This window comes from Notechis scutatus, chromosome 4 (genome assembly GCF_049901735.1).
Source record: "Notechis scutatus isolate UNSWTSFEM ecotype Mainland chromosome 4, rNotScu1.2, whole genome shotgun sequence".
NCBI lineage: Eukaryota > Metazoa > Chordata > Lepidosauria > Squamata > Elapidae > Notechis > Notechis scutatus.
In genome coordinates, this window is record NC_142012.1 from 104,153,953 (window position 1) to 104,179,882 (window position 25,930).

The following is a 25,930-nucleotide window of genomic DNA, read 5'->3' on the forward strand; positions in this document are numbered from 1 at the left end:
TAACAATTTCAAAAATGTTAGCTCACCAATGTTTGCAAGCTTACAATAAGACTGAACTTTCCATTGCCAAAACACTGTGATTGAAAAGACCCAATTACTGTTTACTGTGAAATAGACCTGCCAGTCACTTCACTTCATTTATCTTCTTTCCACTCTCAGTGGCCTTTGCAATCCTGGGATTTTACAAAGAAATGTTAGCTAAAACTAAAATGATGAGTTAGCTATTTGGCTCATTTGCTGAAACTCTGACTATTGTAGAGGGTTCCAATGACAAAAATGTTGGTCCAGAAGGTGTCTTGTTTCTGTGCAAAACACTGATGAATTATTCTCAAGCAACATGATCTTATTCAAGATTCAAGCCAATCTAAGGTGATGTAAAGAAACCAAGTTCAGGTCTTTAAAAGATGTGCTACTTTTAATTTAGATCTTCCTTCTATTTGCTTGTTTCGGTCAAGAAAATGATATCACATAATAATTTTACTTCCTAATTATTATTTTTAAAATAAATGAGTTCAATTTCAAAAAGAAAAAAAATGTCAGGTTAGCTGAAGGTATTTCATTTTGACATGATAGACACTTGAATTCCACACTAGCCACTGTTAGAAGAACTGTTCCTGACCACACGTGGAGTGACAAAGAAAAATTAATCTGCTCATCCTGAAAGCAGTTTAGGTATGATCCAGTGGTCATATTCATCCTAGTTCAGCCAAATCGGTAGCTCCAAAGATCATCTGGGAGTGTACTGCTTCACTCCGACAAACAACTGCTGGGCTCACCTGCCCGCCCCAGCTCCATACTTATGGTGGAATGACATTCGAAATGAGACACAGGGAAATGTCTGAGAAAATGCCAGCCCTGAGTGAACTCAGGTAGCAGTATTTATTGAGAAAAAACACAAGCAAAAATACAGTATGCATATTCAGAAAACAATGACCTCAACAGGAGATTACTTCACCAGCATGAGAACACACAATCTTGGAAAGTCCCAGATGTTACCTTACTAGGATGAGATCATACAGCCACGGAAAGTCTCATGGGAAAGTTTGGAAAGTCCCATGAGAAAGCACAACTGTGTACCTTGAACTTAATCTTATTTTCCTATTCCTTCTAAACTTGCAGAATCAAACAGGATGAGACACTCATGAGCAAAGGTACTCCTACCCCCACCAAGAATGTCTATATCCCTAGACTTATTGCTAGTTATTCAAAGGCCTTACAGAAAATGATTAATAAAATATATTACCACATTCCCTCCTTTTTTATTTATTCAAAGATAGGGGGTGTTTTAGTGGCATAGTACACAGTTCCCTCATGACCTGATCCCACACGCCGGAAGACTGAAGTACACATTTGTAATAGATTAGGAATACATTGAATAAAACAACATAATAAGATACATATAGCAATAATAATAACAACCCCTTGCAATAAGGAGCGAAACCATGATCCATCAGGAAGCCAGGACCACAGACTGTCCCAGAATGATGCATTAAACCCATCGGCTCCAGATTGATGCTGAGCAATACAATCTTCCATGTCCTGAACAGTCTTTGTAATGTTTGGCTCATAATTATGTATAAAAACACAGCAATGCGAATGAATTAAAGCACAAACTCCTTCTTGGGCAGCTAACATAATATCTAAAGCATATCGATTTTGCAAAGTAACTTTACGAATTTCAGACATTTCTACATTAATCATCTTAATATTCTTTATAGTATCATTAAACATAGCAACAGTAAAATTATTTAAAATATGAATATCCCTATAGTTCATAGCAATTCCCAAAGGCGGGATGAGACCTCGAGAAATTTGTGTCCATAGATTACCTCCCCTGGTTAGACCTGAATCCAATTCCCGACGATTTCGGATCCGAGTATCTGAAGGAAGTGAATCCAGCTTATAGATAACAGGAACTACCATACCCACTGTACAAACCCCTGTCCAATTTTTGGCCATTGCTGATAAGCCGTGTCTCCACACAGCAGCCATAGACCATCAGGAAGGGAAAATAGACCACATTTCTCAGATTTGTATTGGCCGCAGCCTGACTTTCCCACTTCCACATCAACCACATCCAATTACAAAGAACATATGCCCCGTGTGTAATTCCCTTCATTTTAGTAGTTGTTCTATTAACACAGCAGTCATCGGCGATGGACAGAGCCTTAGACAACGAACTGGATGTTCTTGAATTATTGACACAGCCTGGAACAGAAATGTTCCTTGCCTCTTCCCCTTTAGTAATAGCAGCACACTCCATACAGCCTCCTTCCATAAGCACTACCGTTTTACAAAGGGTACTATTACCTAACTCAATAGAGTTTGCAACTGGAGGGCGATAGTAACAAACCGAAGCTGTCGTGGTAAAGGTCACCTTAGCCATATACAAAGTCTGATTTTTCTTTGTCGGATCAGGATTCCAATAAACAAAATTGTTATATGTGCTCAAATTCTGACTTTTAGACTCATCCAAAGGAATAGCATGCAACAATACACCACCCTCCCCAGTTCCTGGCACATGCATGCAAAGCCAACAATTAGTAACATTAAAACCCTTGGCCGCAATCCGGATATCTTTGATATAGGAATTTTCTTTCCATAAATTATCACCAAGGTCTCTAGTTTTTGAGATAATAACATCTCTTTGCCTCCGTATCGAAGTTCGTGGAGGCATAAGACGAATGGAAAGAGAGTCTGTATAATGTAACTTAGGCAACTCCAATTGACACCGATATTGTCCATAGTCTGAAACAGAAACATTAAACAGGATCAGAGTTGTTGCACAGGCTGAAGATATAATATCCTTATCAGGTCCCGAGTAAAGAATGTCTTGATCCTTATGCCAGGACCAATATGCTGGAAAAACCAAAGGATACCGCTGTTTGCAGATTAATTTAGTCCGGTTCCCCAAAGAAACCTGCTGCATACAAGTTGGTAATCTCAGGTAAGCAGTCATCTTTTCCCAGTCTTCACAGCGCCGCGTCCGAGCCATCGGCATCAAGAGAATCAGGAACCACAGGTACACCATCTTGCTCCTCCGAAACTTCCTTCACGGGTGCCTCTGCGAATGATCAGGTCGAACACACCGACCAGGAACCCAACGAATTTGACCAAGATGTTCAACTGCTGCATAACCACGTCCCCACGTTATCAGCTCAGCAGGAACCCATGCCGGATCCGGAAGGAACCGCACCAACACCCGAGGTCTCACCGCATCTGTAGAAGGAGAAGAAAAATGCCTGCTGGCCGCGCTGCAGGGGGTTACCAGACAAATTTAAAAAATTTAAAGTATATAAAGCTAGATTTAATTGATCTTGAATCGCGGAAGCCCCAGGAGCTTCCCTCCTTTTTTATTTAATTTAGTCAACATGGTCTTAAGCGTGGCATTATGACGTTCTACAATAGCTTGCCCAGTAGAATTGTATGGAATCCCAAATTTATGTTCCACAGACCATTGTTTGCAAAACTGATCAAAAACGGTGCTCCGATAAGCCGCACCATTATCAGTTTTAAAGTTTTAGGTGTACCAGCAACTGAAAAAGTCTTAATGCAATGATTGATGACATGTTTAACCATCTCACCTCTTTGAGGGGTAGCCATTAAAAATCCTGAGTAAGTATCCACAGTCACATGTATATATTTCCAGGGTGCAAATGACGGATATTGAGTAACATCCATTTGCCAAATCATTGAGGGTTTCAACCCTCTGGGGTTAACTCCCATAGGGATAGTCGTGCCCTGCTTTGAACAAGTTGGACATTGTTGAATTATGGCAGCAGCTTCTGCAGTAGTAAGTTTGAATTGCTGTGCCAATGCTTTAGCGTTTTGATGAAAATAACTATGACTGTCCCATGGCTGGACAGTGAGGACTGAAGTTACAGCACTGTCAGCTTTGGCATTACCTTGTGATAAAATTCCAGGCAAATTACTATGACTACGAATGTGAGCAACAAAACACACATTCACACGCTGCTCCAAACATCCTTGTAACAGCAAAAGCAATCTTAAAATATCAGGTGATATTCCAGGAGACAAATAAGAACCTGCTACAAAGGGTAACAAATTATACACATACAATGAATCCACTATTAAATTAAAATCCTGATTGTGAAAATTTTGAAAAGCCAAAACTACAGCAGCAAGTTCTGCCTGCTGGGCAGACTTCTGCTCTGAAGTCACTTTTGTATGCCAAATTCCAGATTTATCTTTCCAAACACAAGCACCAAAAACTTTCCCTCCATCAGTAAAAACTGTAGGAGCATCTGATATAGGCTGAGTTACAAAAAGACTTGCTAAATTAATTCTGACTGATTTATACAAAGATAGCCTAGGATCAGCTGGAGGATGACAAGAAAACTTCCTGGCCAGGAATGTACCAAAACCTGCAAAAACTCACTATTGCAAATCATCTGTTCCCAGGTAGCTAAAGCAAAAGGAACATAACATGTTACTGGTTCCATACCAGCAATAGCCTTGCAGCGCTGACGAGCACGATTAAAAATATCAGCAAGCTGTTCTGTGATACAATTTATGGATTTCGATGGTGTATGAGACAAATGAATCCATTCCAGAATCCTTAAAGCAGTTTTTTCTTTTACCTGAACTATCAACGCAGTAGCCCTTCGTTCTGAGATTAAAATCACTGATAATGGACAATCTAACAAGCATCTATCTGTCCATCTATGGCTTAAAACTTGTTCAATCAATGACAAAATCCCTTTTTGTTCTTCATTTAAGGTTATTATGTCAGATGCTTGTTTAGCACTAGCCAAAGCTTGAAACAAAGGACTTAATTGAAGGGTAGTTAAACCCAAATACGGCCTGATCCAATTTATATGACCCAAAAATTGTTGTAAACCCACTAAGGTTAAAGGATTAGGAAGAACAAATTCCAATTTCAGGGGTGTAATGTGACTCAGGAATAATTTATGACCTAAATAAGCAAAAGGATATTCTTTTTGCAATTTTTCAGGACTAACTATTAGGCTTTTTCCTTTAGTATAGCAGTTAAAAGAATGACAGCAGAATTCATGGCATCATCAGAAATATTAGCAGCTATCAAAATATCATCCATATAATGATAAACCTTCCAATCCAGGAATTTACTCCGAAAAGGTTGTAAAGCCCAATCCACAAACATTTGACACATTGTAGGACTATTTAACATTCCCTGCGGAAGGACAGTCCATGCGTATCGCTTAGCGGGCTGCCCCTGATTTATACTCAAAATAGTAAAAGCAAACAAATCTACATCTTCAGGGTGCAAAGGAATGGAGAAGAAAGCATCTTGCAAATCTAACACTCTTATATTCCATCCATCAGGTATTAAATTAGGATTAGGCGTTCCACACTGAAGTGGACCCATTGGCTTTAATATAGAATTTATGCTTCTCAGATCATGTAAAAATCTGTATTTTCCAGATTTCTTTTGATAACAAAAACTGGAGAATTATAAGGACTAGTGGTAGGCACTATATGTCCTTTTTCTAATTGTTGTTGAACCAATTCATGTAAATGAACTAATTTCTCATTAGTCAAAGGCCATTGGTCTATCCACACTGGCTCCTGTTGGAGTAATTGTAATTTTAATAACTCCACAGGTGGGTGTTCAGTCATCATGAATGACAACCCTTGTATCAAACTGTTGCATCAAATCTCTGCCCCACAAGTTAACGTGAAGGCGCAGAACAATCGGTTGGACAAATGCAACAGCTCCTCCCTGCTGTGTTTTAACTCTAAGAATCTTCCTACTAACCCGTGCGTCTTGAAGTCCTCCGACTCCTCGAACAGACGGTGTAGGATCTGTCGGCCACTCCCTAGGCCACTCACTTTCACTGATCACAGAGACATCTGCTCCAGTGTCCAGCACTCCAGTAAACTTTCTGCCTTCAACCAAAAGAGTTAATTTTGGTTTGTCATTTTGCCTAATACCTTGCATAATAGAAAACACACTAGACTCCTTAAACATATCTGTAGATCCAAATCCACCCTGACGAATTCCATCTGACTCTCCCAAAGACATATTTGGCAAAACTAAAAGCTGTGCAAAACAATCCCCTTTTTTCAAAGATTGAGGGACAGGTGAGTGAACCTGAATTTTGATCTGACCCTCATAATCCGAATCAATAACCCCAGGAACCACAAACAATTGATGCCTATGAGCCGATGATCTAGGAAGAAGAAGACCCACAGAAGCCGGAGGCAACGGTCCATAGAAATCCGTTGACCCCAAACAAACTACATGTGGAAACCCCAATTCCAAATCCTCGGCTAATGGAAGATCAATTCCTGCTGAACCTTTAGTAGCTGGCGACCACATCTTATCCCTACCTCTCTCTGGTGGCTCCAACCCTTCGGACATTACTCACTCTTTAGAGTAGGGAGAATGCCCTGATCCCTGCTTCCTAGTTTTTTCCCTCAGAATGAAGTCTGCACTGATTTGCCCAATGGTATCCTTTCTTACATTTCGGACATACTGATTTAGGACGAACACCCTGTCCCATTGATCTCTTATTCTGCTGACTTTGACCTCCTCCAGGAGCCCGACATTGCGCTTTAAAATGTCCAGGCTTCCCACAATTGAAACAATTCCCCTTTTGAGCATGTCCTGTTTGTAAAGCCAGAGCTAAAGTCTCCATGTTAAAAGACTGACTCCCTACCTTCCTACATGCATTAATCAAATCCGCGATTTCTCGCTCTCCACTTGCTACAAGTGGATTTAAGATCTTTCTGCAATCTGTGTTAGCTTGTTCTACTGCTAACTTAAAAAGCAACTCTTTCTGGGCGAATTGATTATCAATTTGTCTTTCAATAGCCAATTTCAGTCTGCTAATGAAATTTTCATAGGGTTCATTGTTCCCTTGTTTGATGTTAGTAAAGGTCTTCTCACCACCTCGCCGTCAGGGAGAGCCCCTATGGCTTGAAAAATTAATTGTGGGAGAAGAACGAACCCTTCATCAGGCATACCATCTCTCTGTTGTTCCACTGTTGTAAAATTACCAGCTCCGTAAAGCTGATCTGGGGTAACATTTGCTGTTCCCCTCTGGACTGCCAGCTGTCTCCATTTCTGATCTAACACCAAATATTGAGCTGGAGTTAAAATCATATTCAACAGAGCTTTCCAGTCAGCCGGAATCATTTTATTTCCATAACCAACTGCTTCTAACAATGCCTGAGTATATGGCGATCTAACACCATATTCTTTTGCTGCTTGCTTAACTTCCCTCAAAATCCTGAGAGGTAAAGGCTTCCACTCCCGCTGCGGATTCAACGCAGCATCCATGACAATTTCCACTGGATTAAGTTGAACTTCTACTCCAAACTCCACCAAATCATCTCCTGATAATTCCCCTCTATTCTTTGCTTCTTGAATAGCTGCAGTAACTGCATCCACCTGAACCCTTAAAGGTAAACTCTTATCCTCTGACAAAGTATTTCTAGCGCCGGACAGTCCCCAGATTTATCTGGAGGTGCCGTCGGCGGCAACAAACGTACCGCATGGTAAAGCGGCAAACCTTCTTCGGGGGTGCTAGGAGCGGTTGTTCATAAGTAGCTAACGCATCCATAATCACCCTCCAGGTTAACAAAATTGAAGAAGGGGCACGAGGTTCCTCGTGCAAAAATTTCCCTATCTTTTCCAGGACTCTACTTTAATACTACCTCCCTCCGGATATGACTTAATATTTTTCCAAACATACTGTAGTAAGTCCTCAATTTCTTTCTTTCCTACAGCACAACCCCTACTGCCAATTCCAAATCCAAAACTATTTCCAATGATCCCTCTCAATTCCCTGATGTGCTCTTTCTGAGCCTTCGAGAGATCTCCCCCATACTCACGAAAAGAATCTATCTTCGTCCAGCGAAGAAGATGAGGGCCAGTTGACGTCCGCGACGATGAGTATAGGATGCAGGAAACGTATAGCCTTCCAAGCTATCACGTCGGGGTCACCATTTATGGTGGAATGACATTCGAAATGAGACACAGGGAAATGTCTGAGAAAATGCCAGCCCTGAGTGAACTCAGGTAGTAGTATTTATTGAGAAAAACACAAGCAAAAATACAGTATGCATATTCAGAAAACAATGACCTCAACAGGAGATTACTTCACCAGCATGAGAACACACAATCTTGGAAAGTCCCAGATGTTACCTTACTAGGATGAGATCATACAGCCACGGAAAGTCTCATGGGAAAGTTTGGAAAGTCCCATGAGAAAGCACAACTGTGTACCTTGAACTTAATCTTATTTTCCTATTCCTTCTAAACTTGCAGAATCAAACAGGATGAGACACTCATGAGCAAAGGTACTCCTACCCCCACCAAGAATGTCTATATCCCTAGACTTATTGCTAGTTATTCAAAGGCCTTACAGAAAATGATTAATAAAATATATTACCACAATACTGACCTTTATTTCTTGCTTTTGAAACTCAGCTGCATCACGTGGCACAGTGAATTGCCACACATCAGCTGTTGAAGACATAGGGAGAGTGCAGGAGAAGGTCAGTAGGAAAGCCTCTGTGCATGCATGAAGTGCGTGTTTGCTGTGTGCATGCTCAAAGCACACCCACCAAATTGGTGGTAAAGCAATTTGAACCCCACCACTGGTATAATCCAGCTATCAAAGAGTGCTAACAAACATTCATTGTATTCAAAGTGGAAAAACAGATTTATTAAGAAATATACAGGATACAAAAACCTCACATTTAACACAGTGTTTATTAGACTCAGCAATAAGAATATATGTGGACCTCCCAGAATTTCCCAGCCATCATGGGAGTTGAAATCCACACAGCATAAAGTTGCTGAAGTTGAAAAACACTAATATAAATGATATGTTGAAGAGAGAAAAAGACCATAAAGGGAAAAAGACACAGAGAAAGTTTCTTAATCTCTTAAACACAGAAAATCATTTCACCAACAAAAGGCCAGTGAGATATAGATATAGGGATGGTAGTAGGACAAGCAGGGCCTAGGGGTGGAGTCAAGAGAGGAATCAGTTGTTACGTTCCCACGAGTGGTCCAAATCCAGACCCTCTTGAATTCTGTTAACTCTTATCTAGGACCCATCTAGTGCTGATCGTTAGTTGACTACATTCTACTACAATCCCCAACCTTTATAGCTTGGTAGCACAGGGGAGAGGAGAATTGGCCAGAGTTGGAATTGGCCAGAGTTGGAATTGGCCAGAGTTGGCCAGAGTTGAATTGGCCAGAGAATTGGCCAGAGTTGAACTGGTGAGTTCAGCTGCATGCATTCATGCCAGCCTGCCACTCATGCAAGTAGAATGGGGCACGCATATGCATGCACTGGCCAACCATTCACACAACTCAGATCCAAACAAGCCATGGCCTGGTAGTGGGCTACAGCCTGGGGGTTTGGGAGTCTTAGTATATCAGGCAGCTCTTATGTATGACTTTCGTAATAAAACAGTATAACTAGAACTTATAGTGTGGTCCTGATTTTTTGTTTCCGACAGTATTCTTCCTGTTCCCTACTTCTTTGCCTTTGTCAAAAGGTTCATAGGTGCAAAGATATAGTAGAACCTCTTTTAAGAAGTCAGCAGAAGCAATACTCACACATCCTTGTGGATTTCCAGTCTAAATTCTCTCTATCTCTTTGTACCTTGGAAGACATCCTCTCACTAGTGCATTTTGCTCCACTGTATTTCTCCTGAAAAGGCTGGTGGGGAGAATATTCCATTTTCCTGCTGGCAAGCATGCTTTTTACAATAATTGCTGGAAATTGCTCCGAAGGCCATTTTTATTAGTGACGTCTGCTGAAGAAACAAGAGAAAGTATCATATATTGGGTTGAATCAATGTCAGGTGACATGTAGTATGTAGCCTTCAGCTAATGTACTGTAATGGTTGTGTTGTCACTGGTGCTTTCAGCAAGCTACACAGGAAGAAAAAAATCAAGGGAAGACAAAAAATAGTGTTGAATGTTAAGCAATAATGGATGTCAACAAATTAGCAATAATTGGTGGTTTGGGTGGCAATTCTTGCAAATAGACCTTTTTATTTTTTTGGTTGGTATATATAAAATTAGTAAATATAAAAACATTTACTGTCCTTTTTTCCCCTTTGAATCTTTTTTCCCCTTTGTTCTTAAAAAAATAATACAATGAAGAAATAAGCAAACCTGTCTCAAATGTTTTTCAAAGCCAGTTTTGCTTTTCGCTTTTGTTTGTTAACCTTTAAGCTTGGAAGCAAACCTGGTCTCCACCCTCTTTGTACAGATTATTTGGAACAATTGAACTATGAAAAGCAAGAAATTACCTCAGGCAGATGTCAAGAACGGATAGTAAAACATAAGCAAGTGTTATCCCATGTGGGAAAAGTAGGACATTAATCTTTAATGCAGTTAAACATCCAAAGATAACCTCAAAAAATGCAACTTAATAAAAAGGGCCTTTATTTCTTTTAAGCAGCTATAAGGAAGATGGCTCCCCTCCTAGTCCAATCTGAGATCACTTATTAGAGGTGATTTCTTCCAATATCACATTCCCAATGTAAATAACCAAGAGCTGTTTGTTCTGACAAGCAACTCTATCTGCAATGTCTACTTTGCAACAAACAACAGTTTTGAGGAATCAGTTTTCCTCAGAACAATTGTGTAGAAAGAAATATTGATTTATTTTTTTAAAAAATGTATATGTATTCACAATGGACTCATGGTGACTACAGAATCACCATGTCACCCAATACAAAACCCAATTAAACCTCCCCCCCCACCCCGGTGATAACAATCAAACCAACCACTTGGTGGGTTCTATATCATCCTCAGTCCCCAGGGCCATTGTCAAAACCAGATCTTTGGGGCCTTTTGAAAGAATATCAGGGTATTTCTGTGGAAATGATGATACATAAGGAGAGACCATGGAGAGATCTTCATCACCATGGAGAAGACCCTTCTTCTTGGTTCCACCAGATGGATCTCCTTAAGAGAGGGAATTTGGCTCCCCTGCTCTTGTGGCTCAGGTAGATATAATGGAATATAGACAGTCCTTCAAATATTTGAAACCAGCATCCTTGCAGCTGGCAGATACATTTGAATTTGAGAGCATTTTATGGGCACCCTCACAAAATGAATGAGACTAAAACAAGCTTTGACCAGATGCTCTTCAGCCATGTGAGATGTTGCCTATCAAATCAACTTCCCTGGGGTTTGCATTTGTTAGGAATGCTTTTGGGACATGATGGCCCAGAAACATTGAGAACATGGTTTATGCTTAAGACTTGTGCTTTGACTTGCAGCATATTGCACATGTTTCACATCTTCTGCGTAAGCTGCATTGGTTGCCGATTTGTTTCTGGGTGCAATTCAAGGTGCTGGTTGTCACCCGTATGGTTTAGGACCAGGTTGTCTGAAGGACTGTCTCTTGCCAGTCACATCTACCTGAGCCATCAGAGCAGGGAGGCAGGGAACGCTGTGGGTCCCATTCCTGAGGGAGATACACCTGGCGGAACCCAGAAGAAGGGCCTTCCCCATGGTGGCTCTGTCTCTCTGGAACATCATTCCCCCAGAGATTAGAATGGCCACCACTCTAGCACTCTTCTGAAAGGCACCGAAGACCTGGTTCTGCCAGTGGGCCTGGGGAACCCAGAGCGGAATGGAGCCCATCAAATGGCTCGTGTGATCTGCTATCATTGGGGTGGGGTTGGGAGCTGGGGGGTGATTTTTTATTTATTTTTTCCAGATTTTGTTCTATTGTACTTTATTAATTTATTTGATTCTTTTTGTTAGTTTTTATTGGGTTTTTTGTTTTGTTTTAAATATGGTTTTACATTCAATAAGCCATCTCGACTTGCCATGGGCAAATAGGCAGCTGGCCTAAATAGATAGATAGATAGATAGATAGATAGATAGATAGATAGATAGATAGATAGATAGATAGATAGATAGATAGATATTAGCTTCCTGTTACTTTTATTAGTATTACTGAAAGATTCTAAGAATAACAGTCTACTTGAGCTATGGAACGTGGAGAGCACCAAGAGAGATATTTGAAGGAGAAGCATTCCCATGATTTTGTGCTTCCATCAAAATGACAAAAGCAGCATTATGACACCATTTGCAAAACAGCTCCATGTACTGTATCTATATGCCATTACAATATTTGATCATTTGCTTATTTATTATTTATGAAAATTTAGATGGCTGCATACTCACTCTTGGTGTCTCTAGGCAGGTTACAAAACCAATGCATAAACAATAAAAACAATAACCCCTCACCTCTTCCTAGCAACAACAATCAATCAGATAGGCTACTTGATTGGCTCCGTCCTACTCTGGGTTCCCCAGAATGGGTTTCAAAAATATCTGCAACTGATTCTCTGCCCAGTTGCTGGATGGGTGTGGCCTAGTCGGCCTCCTGCACCACAGCAGGGCAACATTTTGCCCTCCCTGGGCTCTGGAGACTTTCCTTGAGCTTCTGGAGGGCGAAAATGGCCTCCCACAGGCTCTGGAGGTCCTCCAGAACTTCCAGGAGGCCCGTTTTCACCCTCCCCAGGCTCTGTAGGCTTTTCTCGAACCTTCAGGAGGGAGAAAATGGCCTTACCTACGCCCCAGAAGCCTTCCAGAGCCTCCTGGAGACCAATTTTTTGCCCTCCCAAAACCTCGATGTGGACCCTGGCCTCCAAACAGGCCATGTGAGGACTCCAAACCGGGATTTGCTGGTTTGCCAAACTGGCCATAAAACTAGCTACGGGTTCATTGGGGTGAATCGGTAGGAGCCTAGCCTTGCATCCAGCCAGTAAATGCTCAGCTCCATTCAACTGCTCCAACTCTAAAAAAAGCGATTCAGGGTCATAAAAAGAAAAAGAAGAAACTGGATCAAGGGAAAGGTTATGCATGCTTATTTACTATATCGCTGGAGCACCACTTGAATACTATTGGCAGTGACAAACTCACCGTCAAATGATGGAACAGCTTTACTTGGAACAGCTTATTTCTTGCAACTATACTTTAACACCATCAGGCAACAACATCTGGTCATCCCAGGTCCTGGAAGGTACTTGATAGATGGATAAAAATGCCAAATCCTGTCTAAACATCTCACTTATTGTGCAGCTCATTGTGGTGATAGTAATTTGGGTTGGGAACAAATAAATCTGGAAACACTGAGTATCTTGAATTCATCCCAATCAGATCCTTGCCATAATGATCATTATGCTTCCTTTTTGTTTCTTCTGAGATCAAGATTTCCCAGCTCAAAAAGGCCAGGGAGAGTATTCAATGACATGTGTTAGTTTATACAATCTTGGAAGAAGAAAAATTGGTCAATTCAATTATGAGTTTAGTGACTGCTATCCTACCGTGTTTCTCACATAATAAGGCCGGGCCTTATTTTTCTTTGAGCCCGAAAAAACGGCTAGGCCGTCTTTTCGGGGTAACTTAATTTTCCCCTTTCATCCTCATCTAGAGCTCCCCGCGGGCAGCCTCGCCACCAGCCGCTCCTAACGGGCAATCATAGCGAAGCGCAGAGAGCTCCCTACTCCCACCAAACACCTTTGCTGCAGACCCAAGACCTTTGGCACCTGCCTCTGTTGCTTTCCCTTCTGCCCATTCCGCTGCCGTTTGGAGTGCCGTTGGAGCTGCTGCCGCCGTTTGGAGCTGCCTCTGCCGTTTGGAGCTGCCTCTGCCGCTTGGAGCCGCCGCCGCCGTTGAAGCTGCCGCTTCGCGCTTGGAGCACTACCGCTGTTTGAAGCACCACCGCCACACCAAACACGGCGGCGGCTCCAACGGCAGAGGCAGCTCAAACGGCAGAGGCAGCTCAACGGCACTCAACGGCGGCGGCGGCTCCAACGGCAGAGGCAGCTCCAAACACGGAAGCGGAGCCACCGCCGCCGTTTGGAGCTGCCGCTGTTTGGAGCTGCCGCCGCTGTTTGGAGTGCCGTTGGAGCTGCCTCTGCTGTTTGGAGCTGCCTCTGCCGTTTGGAGCCGCCGCCGCCGCTTTGGAGTGCCGCCGTCACGCTTTGGAGCTGCCGCTTCCGTATTTGAGCTGCCGCCGTGTTTGGAGTGGCAGTGGTGCTCCAAACAGCGGTAGTGCTCCAAACGCGGAAGCGGCAGCTTCAAACAGCGGTGGCGGCTCCAAACGGCGGCAGCAGCTCCAAGGGCACTCCAAACGGCGGTGGTAGCTCCAACGGCACTCCAAATGGCAAGTCCCCCCACCCTTCCCCCTATTTTGCATGTTTTAAACTAGGCCTAAATTTGGGGGAGGGGCTTAATTTGATTTTATGCCTAGAAAACATGCTGGGTCTTCCTATTGGTGGAGGCCGTATTGTTGGAGAAACACGGTAGTGTTCATAAGATTACATCCTAAGTTATAGTTTCAGTTTATTTTATTTATCTAATTTATACAGTTTTGTTCAACTTCCGTATTGAATGCACCTATTTAAAATACATACCTATTGTCAGCTGTACAGTATAAGGTAGACCAGTCTGAGAAACCAATGTCTATAGGTCTAAAATGACTTTTCCTGGAACATCTATAGTAGTAAAATTTTACATATCTGAAAGTCACTGTAACAGTGAGATGGGAGACACATAAATTTCATAAATAAATAAATGGTGGTGCCTTTTCCCTCTCTTTATTTTCCTGTGAATTAGGAACAGTCCATTTTCACCCTCCCCAGGCTCTGCAGGCTTTTCTCGAACCTTCAGGATGGAGAAAATGGCCTGACTGAAAATTAATTTCATGGCATGGACCCAAACCCTGTCTAACCATTACCTTAGTAGCTGTTCTTCTTCTTACTCTTCAAGGCCCTTCCTTCTGCCTCCTACATCTACATCAGTCACAATCATTAGAGGACATGACTTCTACATGTCAGTTAAACAGAAGACCAAGTAGGCTTTTTCAGTGTATATATTTACAATCTCAGCAGTATTTTTCAGGGACAACATTTATCAAGATGTTACCATTCTTCTCTACTTGGATGTGCAAATATGAACAAAAACCTATCCTTTCTTCTATAAAAAAAAAAATGATGTGATATCTCTGTAAAGGCAAGGAAAAAGAAATTTTTAAAAATTTATTTTTTAATCCCTGCACAACTTCTAGAGAAAGATGTTTCAGTTGGTATCAGTGGCCCTCCAGTGTTACTATGTTAGTATCATTCTTGTATACACAGCTCTGGGCTCCTTGGAATAAGAACTTAATTCAGATGTAGTACATAAAATAATATGGACATTAGAAAATAATTGATATGGAAGTGGTTTGGGGAAGTTCTTTCTGCATTTGCAAAAATATCCTTTGTGGGGTGGGGAGGAAAGGATTCCTGACACTTCCAATATTGTATATAGAGAAAATGAAATTGGGGTATTAGGATTCATTACCTATTAAATGACAAGGAAAAGGGAAGGATTAAAACAAGAAAAATCACTCTAAATGACCTGTTAGGAGTAACCCTTTATGAATAGTAACATAAATGCCTGAAGAAATCATGTTCAAGATAAAACATTAAAGTAATCTCATAGTAAGGACCTATTTTCAGTTAGTGCATTGGCCACATCTATCTGTATTATGACAGCATAACTGCTGGGGTAGATAGATTTTGACTGAAAAATAATTTAAAACAAGATTGTTTTCTTTCACAGATTATTTCCCATATTCACTTAGCTTTGTTTCTTTGTTTTTTTACTATGCCGATTAGGAACAGTATGGAAAAAATAATTAAATATGCAGAGATTTGGAGAACCTTTTGCTCTCCAATCCTGCTGCATTACAATTCCAAGTCATCCTACCCAGGCAATTAAGTAGAATAGCTATGGGTGGGGAGGCTGTAGGGTAAATAATTGAGAGTCGGTTTAATGTGATGGACAGGTGCAGGAATACAGTTACAAAGATCCAAAATGTTAGTTAGTTAGTTAAAGTTTTATAATAGTTGTCCAACTCTAACGATCCATGGGTAGTATACAACCAACTCCCATAATAAATCCATAACAACCAATAAAGCCTGAAACTCTATAGATAGCCTGGACTATAAAATGATCTAAAAATGATACAAACCAAGCAAACCAAAACAGCATCCACCCTGTTCCAACAATATATTTAAAGTTTTATTATAGTTGTCCAACTCCAATGGACTATGGCAGTGGTGGGATTAAAAATTTTTTACTACCGTTTCTGTGGGTGTGGCTTGGTGGGCGTGGAAGAGGAAGGATACCGTAAAATCTCCAGTCAGAGGTGGTATTTGCCGATTTTCCGAATTACTCAAAATGTCCGCTACTGGTTCTCCAGAACTGATCAGAATCTGCTGAGTACCACCTCTGGACTATGGGTAGTAATCAACCAACTCCCATAAAGAATCCATTACAACACATAGAGCCTGAAACTCTATAGACAGCCTGGACTAAAATGATCTAAAGATGATGCGGACCAGTGGTGGGATTCAATTTTTTTTACTACTGGTTCTGTGGGTGTGGCTTGGTGGGCATGGCAGCAGGAGGATACAGTAAAATCTCCAGTCAGAGGTGGTATTTACTGGTTCTCTGAACTACTCAAAATTTGGAGAACTGGTCAGAACCTGCTGAATACCACCTCTGATGTAAACCAAGCAAACCAAAACAGCATCCACCCTGTTCCAACAATATATTAACCTTAAATATTGGACCAAAACCAGATTTTAAGAATTTTTCAAACCTCTAGGAAAGAAGTACTTGTTACTGGGAAAATGCTGTTCCAGAGAGTGGAGGCCATGAGGGAAAAGGCACACTTCCTAGGACCTGCAATATGAGAACATTTAATAAATGGAAACTAGGGTTCACTACTCTGAAAGTATGTACCAGATGGGTAAAAATGGTTGGACATAAGCAGTCACTCAGCCTCTTCCAGGCTCTATGACAACACATTATTAGTCATGGGTGATTTGATTTTACGCACTTGTCATGGCCACAAGGGCCAAGAGGGCAGCACAACTGCATCTGGTTGCTGTCACCCATTTAATACTGCCTGGGGAGAATATGTACCTTAAGAAATACTATGGATGCAGGCAACCATTGCTACCCAATCATCTAGATAGCTGAATTGGACATCCAGTTATGAGGGCCACTGTCATACCTCGGTAGATGTTTTGTATATAATTAAGTGGATTGTGCATATATGTTTATTTCTTTTCTGTCATGTTCTCATCATAAGCTAAATAATAAAAAAAATAACTGGATGATTTGGACTTGATCATTGTTTCTCAAACCGAAATAGGAGGCAAATTCTGTTTTCCTCTTTAGCTTCTTGACAAAAAGTGGACATAAAAGCAGCAAATAGAGTTATAAATTCCCCATCTTTGGGGGACATGGTGGAGATCAGCAAATGTCTGCAAAAGGGTTAAATTTTTCACCCTACCTACAAAATTTTCTCCAAATGGTGTTTTTTCTTTTTGGATAATCATGTAAGACAACTACTTCATAACAAAAAAAAACATAATTGGGATTCATCATAGCATTTCATTCCACTTTATGTCTTTTTAGTTAAAAATAAATATTGATTATTCTTCTCAGCTAAAATTGCTAATTTATCCTCCTGTTACTAGGTTCTGGAAAGGAAGAAAGAAAACTGAAAAGTGCTTTTAGGGATTAAAAAGATAAAGGTTCCCCTCACACATACATGCTAGTCGTTTCTGACTCTACAGAGCGGTGCTCATCTATGTTACAAAGCCAAAGACCCAGCGCTGTCCAAAGACGTCTCCCTGGTCATGTGGCTGGCATGACTAAATGCCAAAGGCGCACAGAATGCTGTTACCTTCCCACCAAAGTGGTCCCTATTTTTCTACTTGCATTTTTACATGCTTTTGAACTGCTAGGTTGGCAGAAGCTGGGACAAGTAACAGGAGCTCACTCTGTTACACGGCGTTAGGGATTCGAACTGCCAAATTGCCGACCTTTCTGATTCACAAGCTCAGCATCTTACCCACTGAGCCACTGCCAGGGGTGGGATGCTATTGGTTCTGCCCACCTCTGTAGAACCAGTAGCTCTGAAGAGCAGAAGACACAGAACCAGTTCTGTCTGCTGCTGTTTGGCCCACCCGCCTGCCCAGGCTCTTACCTGACCTTTATTTCCTGATTTTTCAACCTCAGCTGCTTTGCGCGGCACAGCTGAGGTTGAAAAAGCAGGAAAAAAGGCGTTTTTCAAATGCTGCGCACCTGCACGCAGCACTTATCAGCTGTCTGGGAGGCACAGCTTTTGATGTATTACACGCTCACAGAGCAAAACGTAAGTATCGAACTGGTAGTAACACTGGCTGAATCCCACCCCTGGCCACCGCACATGTTGATTATTTGTCCACAGGAATTTGGGTATAAATAATATACCAAAGGGTGTTATACTCTTGTATCTGAAAAAAAAAGTAATTGTCAAGCAAAATCTATAAACAGAGCAACATTTTTTATAAACAATCACTCAGCATATGAATACATATAGATATGCAAGTCATATGCTCTTCAAACACTGCAGTGGCTTCGGTAATTTCACCTTGTCATAAAATAAAAATAATTCTTCATTCCCCACCCCTGCCACCTATAAAACAATTTTAAAAATAAGAAAGAGGTAGTGGTATCTCTCCATTGCAACAAACATCCCAGTTAAGGGTGGATTGCAATCTTTTGTGGGTATTTTCATTCTAGATTCCTTGCACCATTTGGTACAAGCTTACATGTTCAATAAAGTTCAATTCATCCCATTGTATCTTGCATAACACAAACTCTTCTTCGTTGCTTTCCACCTTGTCATTATAAAAATTACCTATTGCAAAATTCTGAAGAAAACAATCCTTTAGGTAACGTACATGATTCTAGCCTTTGCTTAACATGATTCTGTGCTACCTTTGGATCAATAGCAATAAGCTATTCTTTGTGTAAACTGTTTTTTTTACTGAAAACCAAAACTAAAATAATTCTTTTTCAATAGCTATGCGTGTCTGTATTTGAGTGGGTGGTGAGGGAGAAAGCCTCTTATAGAAGAATACAGAAAGAACTGTACCAGAACAAACAAAAACTCTATGGATGGAATATGCAGAAAACACCAGTGAACAACCAAGTTACAATTTAGTATTATGGCCTTTACACCTCTTTTAAAATGAATACAGATGCAATTTTTTTCTTCATGGAGTTTTTTCCAAATTATTTCTACAAAGGAATATTGTGTTGAATTTGTTCCAAGACAACTTGTAATTTCAGCTGAATTCATTCAACTAGCTCAAATGAGCACAAAAAAAAAATTCTTCTACACAATTTGTGTTCTATTAATTAGACCATGAAAAGAAATTGGTTTCCCACATAATGGTTCATTTTTATAAGTGCTTTAGAACTGATTTCCTTTTAAAACATATCCTTGAACTGATTTCCTTTTAAAACTTATCCTTGATTTTATATGTGGCATCATTTGTCTACTTCGTATGCACGTATATGTGCACATATGAAGTATGAATAATCCTTGATCAGAATCAAATCAATTCAGTTAGAATCATTAAGCTGATTTGACAGGTGGACTTTATTTGATAAATAAAATTGAATAAAATGGCTAGTCAGACTGAGCCAATCCAGATTTCCAATATGCACCAAATGTTGAGATTGATGGAAATCATTTTTATCAATCTTGTATGTTGAATATTTTTAAATATTTGCAGAGCCTATAGACACATCTTTTATGCTATAAAAGATGCTTTTAGTCAGTGAGTTCAATTCAAATATTTTCAAAAGAACACAAATAGAACAGAAAAAAATCCTGATTGTTTATTTACATTTACATATAAAGCCGGTATGCTTCTTAACACAAATATGCTTCTCAAATGCTTCCTTCTGCTTTTAAAAATGTCCTAATCTACTTTTTTAAAAAAAAATAAAAAGTATCTCTCTAAATATACCCTGCATGATTTTGACTAGAGATAAATGAATACCAGTTGACATGGCACAGCCTACTTCGTGATATATATTGTTTTACTGTCAATGAAACCTGTGAACTCCTATAGTATCTCTAGTTCTGTGAGATCGACATTGTGACTTGGACTCTTGATGCATTTAGCATGGCCAATCTGAAAGTTGGTATTTCCATTACCTTTATAGTTTACACCAGGAGTGTCAAACTCAAGACCCCGGGGGCCAGATCCGGCCCATGGGGTGCTTAGATCTGGCCCGCAGGCCTGCCCTGGGAACAGTAGAGGACCAGCCCATGGTGCTTCTGCCAGTGAAAAGCGAACTCATGATCAAATTAAGATGATTAATTAAGATAGAATTAAGAAGAGTGAAATATGTGGAGAAGTTAATATAGAAGACTTATGATGACTTGTGTGTTTTGAAAATCAATAAAACTTGTTTTTTTTTTTTTTAAAAAAAGCGAACTCATGAGAGCCATGCACGGCCTCCCAGGCTACAAGTCTGAGCTCCATTTTCACTGGTATGGCCAAAAATTGACGTCAGGTGGGCCATATGCAGCTTCCCCAAGGCTGCAGGAGGCCATCACAGCCAAAAACAGAGGCCGGGAGGGCTGTTGTGGCTGAAAACTGAGTCTCAATGAGTGACATCAAGCTGACCATGACTCCCTGGCCACGTCCACCACCACCCCACCCCCCATGGTCAAATACAACCCTGATGCAGCCCTCAATGAAATCAAGTTTGGCAATTCCTTGCAAAAATGGAACTGCAGATTCTTTCTAAAAATCTACCTACTGTGCACAGAACTTTGAAAGCACCAGAGAATCTTTGTTCAAAAATATTTTCATTTTACACCTCCCCTTCCGTGATACCAGCCTTAAGTATCTAAAACGTTGAATATACATAACTCACTCAATGCACAGATCAGTTCTGCTATGACAGATAAGGAAATATAATCATAGGCAGACTTTACATTCAACAATTACTTTAGGAATTTCTAATCAAAACTGACTGGCTTAATGGCATGGAGTAATCCAGTCACTTTGTTAATAGCTACCATTTCCAACATACTCTGTTCTTTTGTTTTTGGAATTAATTTTACCAAATGGCTGCTCATCACCCCTAGGGGTGTTTTCTAGAGTTGTTTTCTTGTTGTCTGCCCTATTTGTCTACTCTTATGCAGTGGATAATCTAGATATGCGGCTCCCAACTTTTTGGGCACCAGGGACCAGTCCCATGGAGAAAGGCTTTCCTGTGGATCAGTGTGGGCGTGGTTTTTCGTGCTGCCTGCATCCCATGGGTGGGACTACACTTGTTTGTGCGGCCCGATTGCAAGCATACCACAGAGCAGTGTTGGTCCACAGACCAGGGGTTGAGGACCCTGATGATCAAAATGTGTGTTTAATTTATCTTCAGACTATTCCTTCTTCATGGACAGCATAGAGTAGGAGGCCTGAAAATGGAAGAGATTCAGAGGTGGTATTCAGCAGGTTCTGACCAGTTCTGGAAATTTTGAGTAGTTCGGAGAACCGGCAAATACCACCTCTGACTGGCCCCGCCCCCATCTATTCGCTGCCTCCTGAGTTCCAGCTGATTGTTGCCCTGCACAGGAGAACGGAGCTGGAAAGCAGATTAGTGGGGTGGGAAGGGAATGGGATTTTGCAGTAACCTCCCTGTTAAGTTTGGGAAATAATGGAGACCAGACATCTGACCAGTGACTTCAACTCTTTAATAATCGTAAATAGAACAGAACAGAGCAAGGCTATGGGCAACAGCAACCCTTTTATAGGGTTATCTGCTACCTTGTTAACCAATGACATGTGCAATAAGTTCAAACTTATAACCAATATTTATGCTAGTAACTTTTATTGATTCACAACACTCCCCCTGCCATGCCCACCAAGCTACAGAACCAGTAGTAATTTTTTTTTGAATCCCACCACTGAAGAGATTGCCATGTGCATAGCATTTAGAAATATTTTTCCTTTGGTTTCAAGCAGCCCTGAATCTTTCAACAGACACAGAAAGGAGAAACAGACTTTTGCACTTTTATCTACCACCCATTCATTACTTTTCATATATTAACAACCTTATCATTAACTGTAATTATTTTAATGTGTATACTCTCAGCCTGGAATAAAGATTTGAAGGAGTTAAAAGGGACACACCTTTTTATTAACTTCAGCTCACAGACCTTGATACAGGAACATGGAATACTTGATGGGACAAAATTCAAATTCAGTCTTTGATTCATGTGTCATGCCACAGACCAGAAAGTATACACGCTTGAACACAAGTTAAATATGATTTCAATTTAATCACATTTCAGTTGAATTAAATTACAACATTAAATTAAATTGATTTAATTTAAGTTGAATTAAATTACAAACTGTGCATATGATCACTCTCCATGTATTTAATATTTTTTATTTCTGTGATAGCTAGATTAAATAAAGTGAAAAGCAAAGGGCCTTGGAACAAGCTGATCCTTTTCAGGAACAATGCATCAATGTCCACCATTCGACCTGCAGGAAAGTTAATAATTTTCAACTCGTAAGGAGGCATGAATGATTCAAAACTTGGGTCTGTTTACATACATACATACATACATACATACATACATACATACATACATACATATATATATATATATATACACACACACACACACACACACACACACACACACACATACACATACATACAACTTTAGTCCTACTGTTCATGTGTGTTGGGTTTTTTCCCCATATTAATGGCATATCTACCATTTGCAGTAAAAACCAGCTTATTAAGCAATGACAACTTACATACCCATTTGCAAGCCTTTTAGTACCAGTATCTGAGAGAATCCAGGAAACTTCCTTTATGTTAGGAACTGAAGCTTAGTAACAACATTTGGAGGAACTGTGGATATGGGGAAGTTGCACAAGACTTTCTGAATAGTATGTACACCAATAAAATCAAGAAAAGATCCAGAGACTGGTTCCCTAAATATTCAGCAGCCTATTCAGAGGTGGTATTCAGCAAGTTCTGACCAGTTCTGGAGACCTGGTAGCAGAAATTTTGAGTAGTTTGGAGAACTGGCAAATCCCACCTCTGACTGGCCCCACCCCCATCTACTCTCTGCCTCCCAAGTCCCAGCTGATTAGCTGGATCTTCTTTTGTTGCCCTGCACAGGATAATGGAGCTGGAAAGCAGGTTGGTGGGGTGGGGAGGGAATGGGATTTTACAGTATTCTTCCCCTACCATGCCCACCAAGCCACACCACACCCACCAAGCCACGCCCACAGAACCGGTAGTAAAAAAAAATTGAATCCCACCACTGAGCCTATTGTATTGTTTTTAAAGCCGAGGCTTTAAACCACCTATGGTTGCCCAAAAGTGAAAAGAATAGGCTGGCTTCATGCAGAAATAAAAATGCTGCTAGAAGTAAGCAAATATCTCCATTTGGCCTCATAGTTTTGTGTTTCTGCCAATTATTATGAGTAGTAAATGTGCACTTTGTCTTAATTTGTATGGTGTATGCTTTGTCTGTTGGTCTATATAAGAGAAGATTGTCCTATAGTGCTGGGTATATGCATCAACAATTAGTTTCCTGTGCTACTTTGGGGAAATCAATAGGTAATGTGATATTTAGGGCTCTTGGTTAAAGGGCACATGACATGGATTTTGTAATATTGTTAAATAACATAGTTACTTTGTATTTTAATTTGACTTATTTTTATCTTTTTTAAAAGGGTGATAAAGTTATATCAGATCATTATAGACTGAAATTATTGCTGTATGAATTGATTGTTTGTCTGGACAGTGTCTCCTGATAAGAGAGAGCTTGCTAATGCTAATCGGTATCTGGTTTGTCTCATGAACTCCAAACAATGTTTTTTGCTTTTTAAGATCCTAAAATTTAGCATGTTTCTGTCGTCACACTTCATTTTAATAAACATGTGTTATTATGGGATGCAAATAAGTAGTATGCTTGACTACATGTAACTGATTCCTATGCAAAGGGGAAGTTATTTTTGTCCTGTTCAATCAGCTCTTTTCTTTCATTTTCTTTGATGTCTTAAATATAAAAAGGAATTTAAGATTGGTCCCGAGCAGTGATGAGATTCAAATTTTTTTACTACTGGTTCTGTGGGCGTGGCTTATTTAGGGTGTGTGGCTTGGTGGTCCTATGACTGGGGTGGGCATGGCTTGGTCATGTGACTGGGTGGCCGTACTTGTTGGTCATGTGACTGGGTGAGCGTGGCCAACTCAATGCGATTCACTCAAGAGGTGCCTTGCCTGGCTTCTCCCCTCCCAGCCATTCTTTATCAATGAAAAATAGCACAAAATTTTGTTTTTCTCTCTCCCCCTAACTTCCAAATTCTTTTTCTTTCTTTCTTCCTATTTCTTTTTCTCTTTTCTTTCTTTCTTTCTCTTTCTTTCTTTCTTTCTTTCTTTCTTTCTTTCTTTCTTTCTTTCTTTCTTTCTTTCTTTCTTTCTTTCTTTCTTTCTTTCTTTTTTTCTTTTTTTCTTTTTTTTCTTTCTTCTTTCTTCTTTCTTTTTCTTTCTTTCTTTCTTTCTTTCTTTCTTTCTTTCTTTCTTTCTTTCTTTCTTTCTTTCTTTCTTTCTTTCTTTCTTTCTTTCTCTCCCTTCCTCTTTCTTTCTTGACCTCTCTCTCTCTCTCTGTTTGTCTCTGTCTCTGTCTCTCTGTCACACACTCTCTCCCTCTCCCTCCCTCCCTCCCTCCCTCTCTCTCTGTTTGTCTCTGTCTCTGTCTCTCTGTCACACACTCTCTCCCTCTCCCTCCCCCCTTCTCTCTCTCTCTCTCTCTCTCTCTCTCTCACACACACACACACACACTCACACACACACACCTGGTCAGGAGGGTGGCAGAGGCACTGCTGCAGCGGGCACTGCTATGGGAGGCAGCCAGGATCCTGCCCTCCCAGTCAGAGCACTCCACTGCCAATAGCTTTTCCCGGGGGGATGCAATGTTTCATGTTTCCTCCCTTCATGAAAAGCCCGATGCCACTTTCTCCTTTGGCTGCAGAGGGATTCCCACAGCCCAGTACCCTTCCCCGAGCAAGAGGAAAGCCTTCCGTTGTCTGCAGCCCCACTGACTCTCAGAAAACGGGGTGTTCTGATCCAGCACAGGAAGCTGGGAAAGGTGGTAACCTCCAAGGAGGACACTGGCAATGGAGGCTGGAGCATGCTGTGCCTGTGCCTTTCTTCCTTTCCTCCTGGGAGAAGGAGGACTCAGGCAACAGAAGCTGGAGCATGCTGCAACCATGCCTTTCTTCCTTTCCTCCCAGGAGAAGGAGGATGTGTGTGACAGTGGTCCCAGGGGACAAAACGAAGAAAGTGAACGTCCGCAGCAGTGGTATTCCGGGAGGGCGGGTCAGACAGAAGTACCGGGACTGCTGCACATGGGTACCTCCGCTGCTTTCTGCCCCAGCACAGTAGAAATGCCCCCCCTCAAGGGCCGGCTGCCCACCCACCTGCTGGCCAGGCCAGGCTTGAAGTGGCACATCCCCTGGGAGAAGGAAGAAAACAAGTGGCGCTGCTGCTCTGGCCTCTGTCGCCCATGTCCTCCTTCTCCCGGGGGTGAAAGGAAAAAAGGCACGACCCTAGCAAATTGCACACATGTGCAGCCCAGGACATCCACCCTCCCAGTCCTGCCAGGTGAGCCCAGGAATGGGGGTTAACAGCTAGCTAGGCTGCAGCCAGCATTCCCGCCTGGGATGGGGCCATGCCAGCAACGAAGCAAGCCAAGCAAGCCCAGGAATGGTGGGGGGGCGGGGGCCCTTGGCAAGCTTGGGGGATGGTGGGGGAGTGGGAGGCAAAATCCGGGGATGCTAGGGAGGGGCTAGCATGAATCACAGGCTTACCTGTGAGCAGGAAGATCAGAGCTGCTCAGTTGGGGCACAGGGCCAGGCACCATGTGGGAAGGCAGACACAAGGACCCAGTGTGGAGTGAGGAGTGACTGGGCGGGATGAGTGAGAATTGGGTGGGTGGGGCAAGTGAGCAAACTGCAACTGGTCGACCGGTTCAGGGGCGTGGTCAGCCAGAAGTCGCGA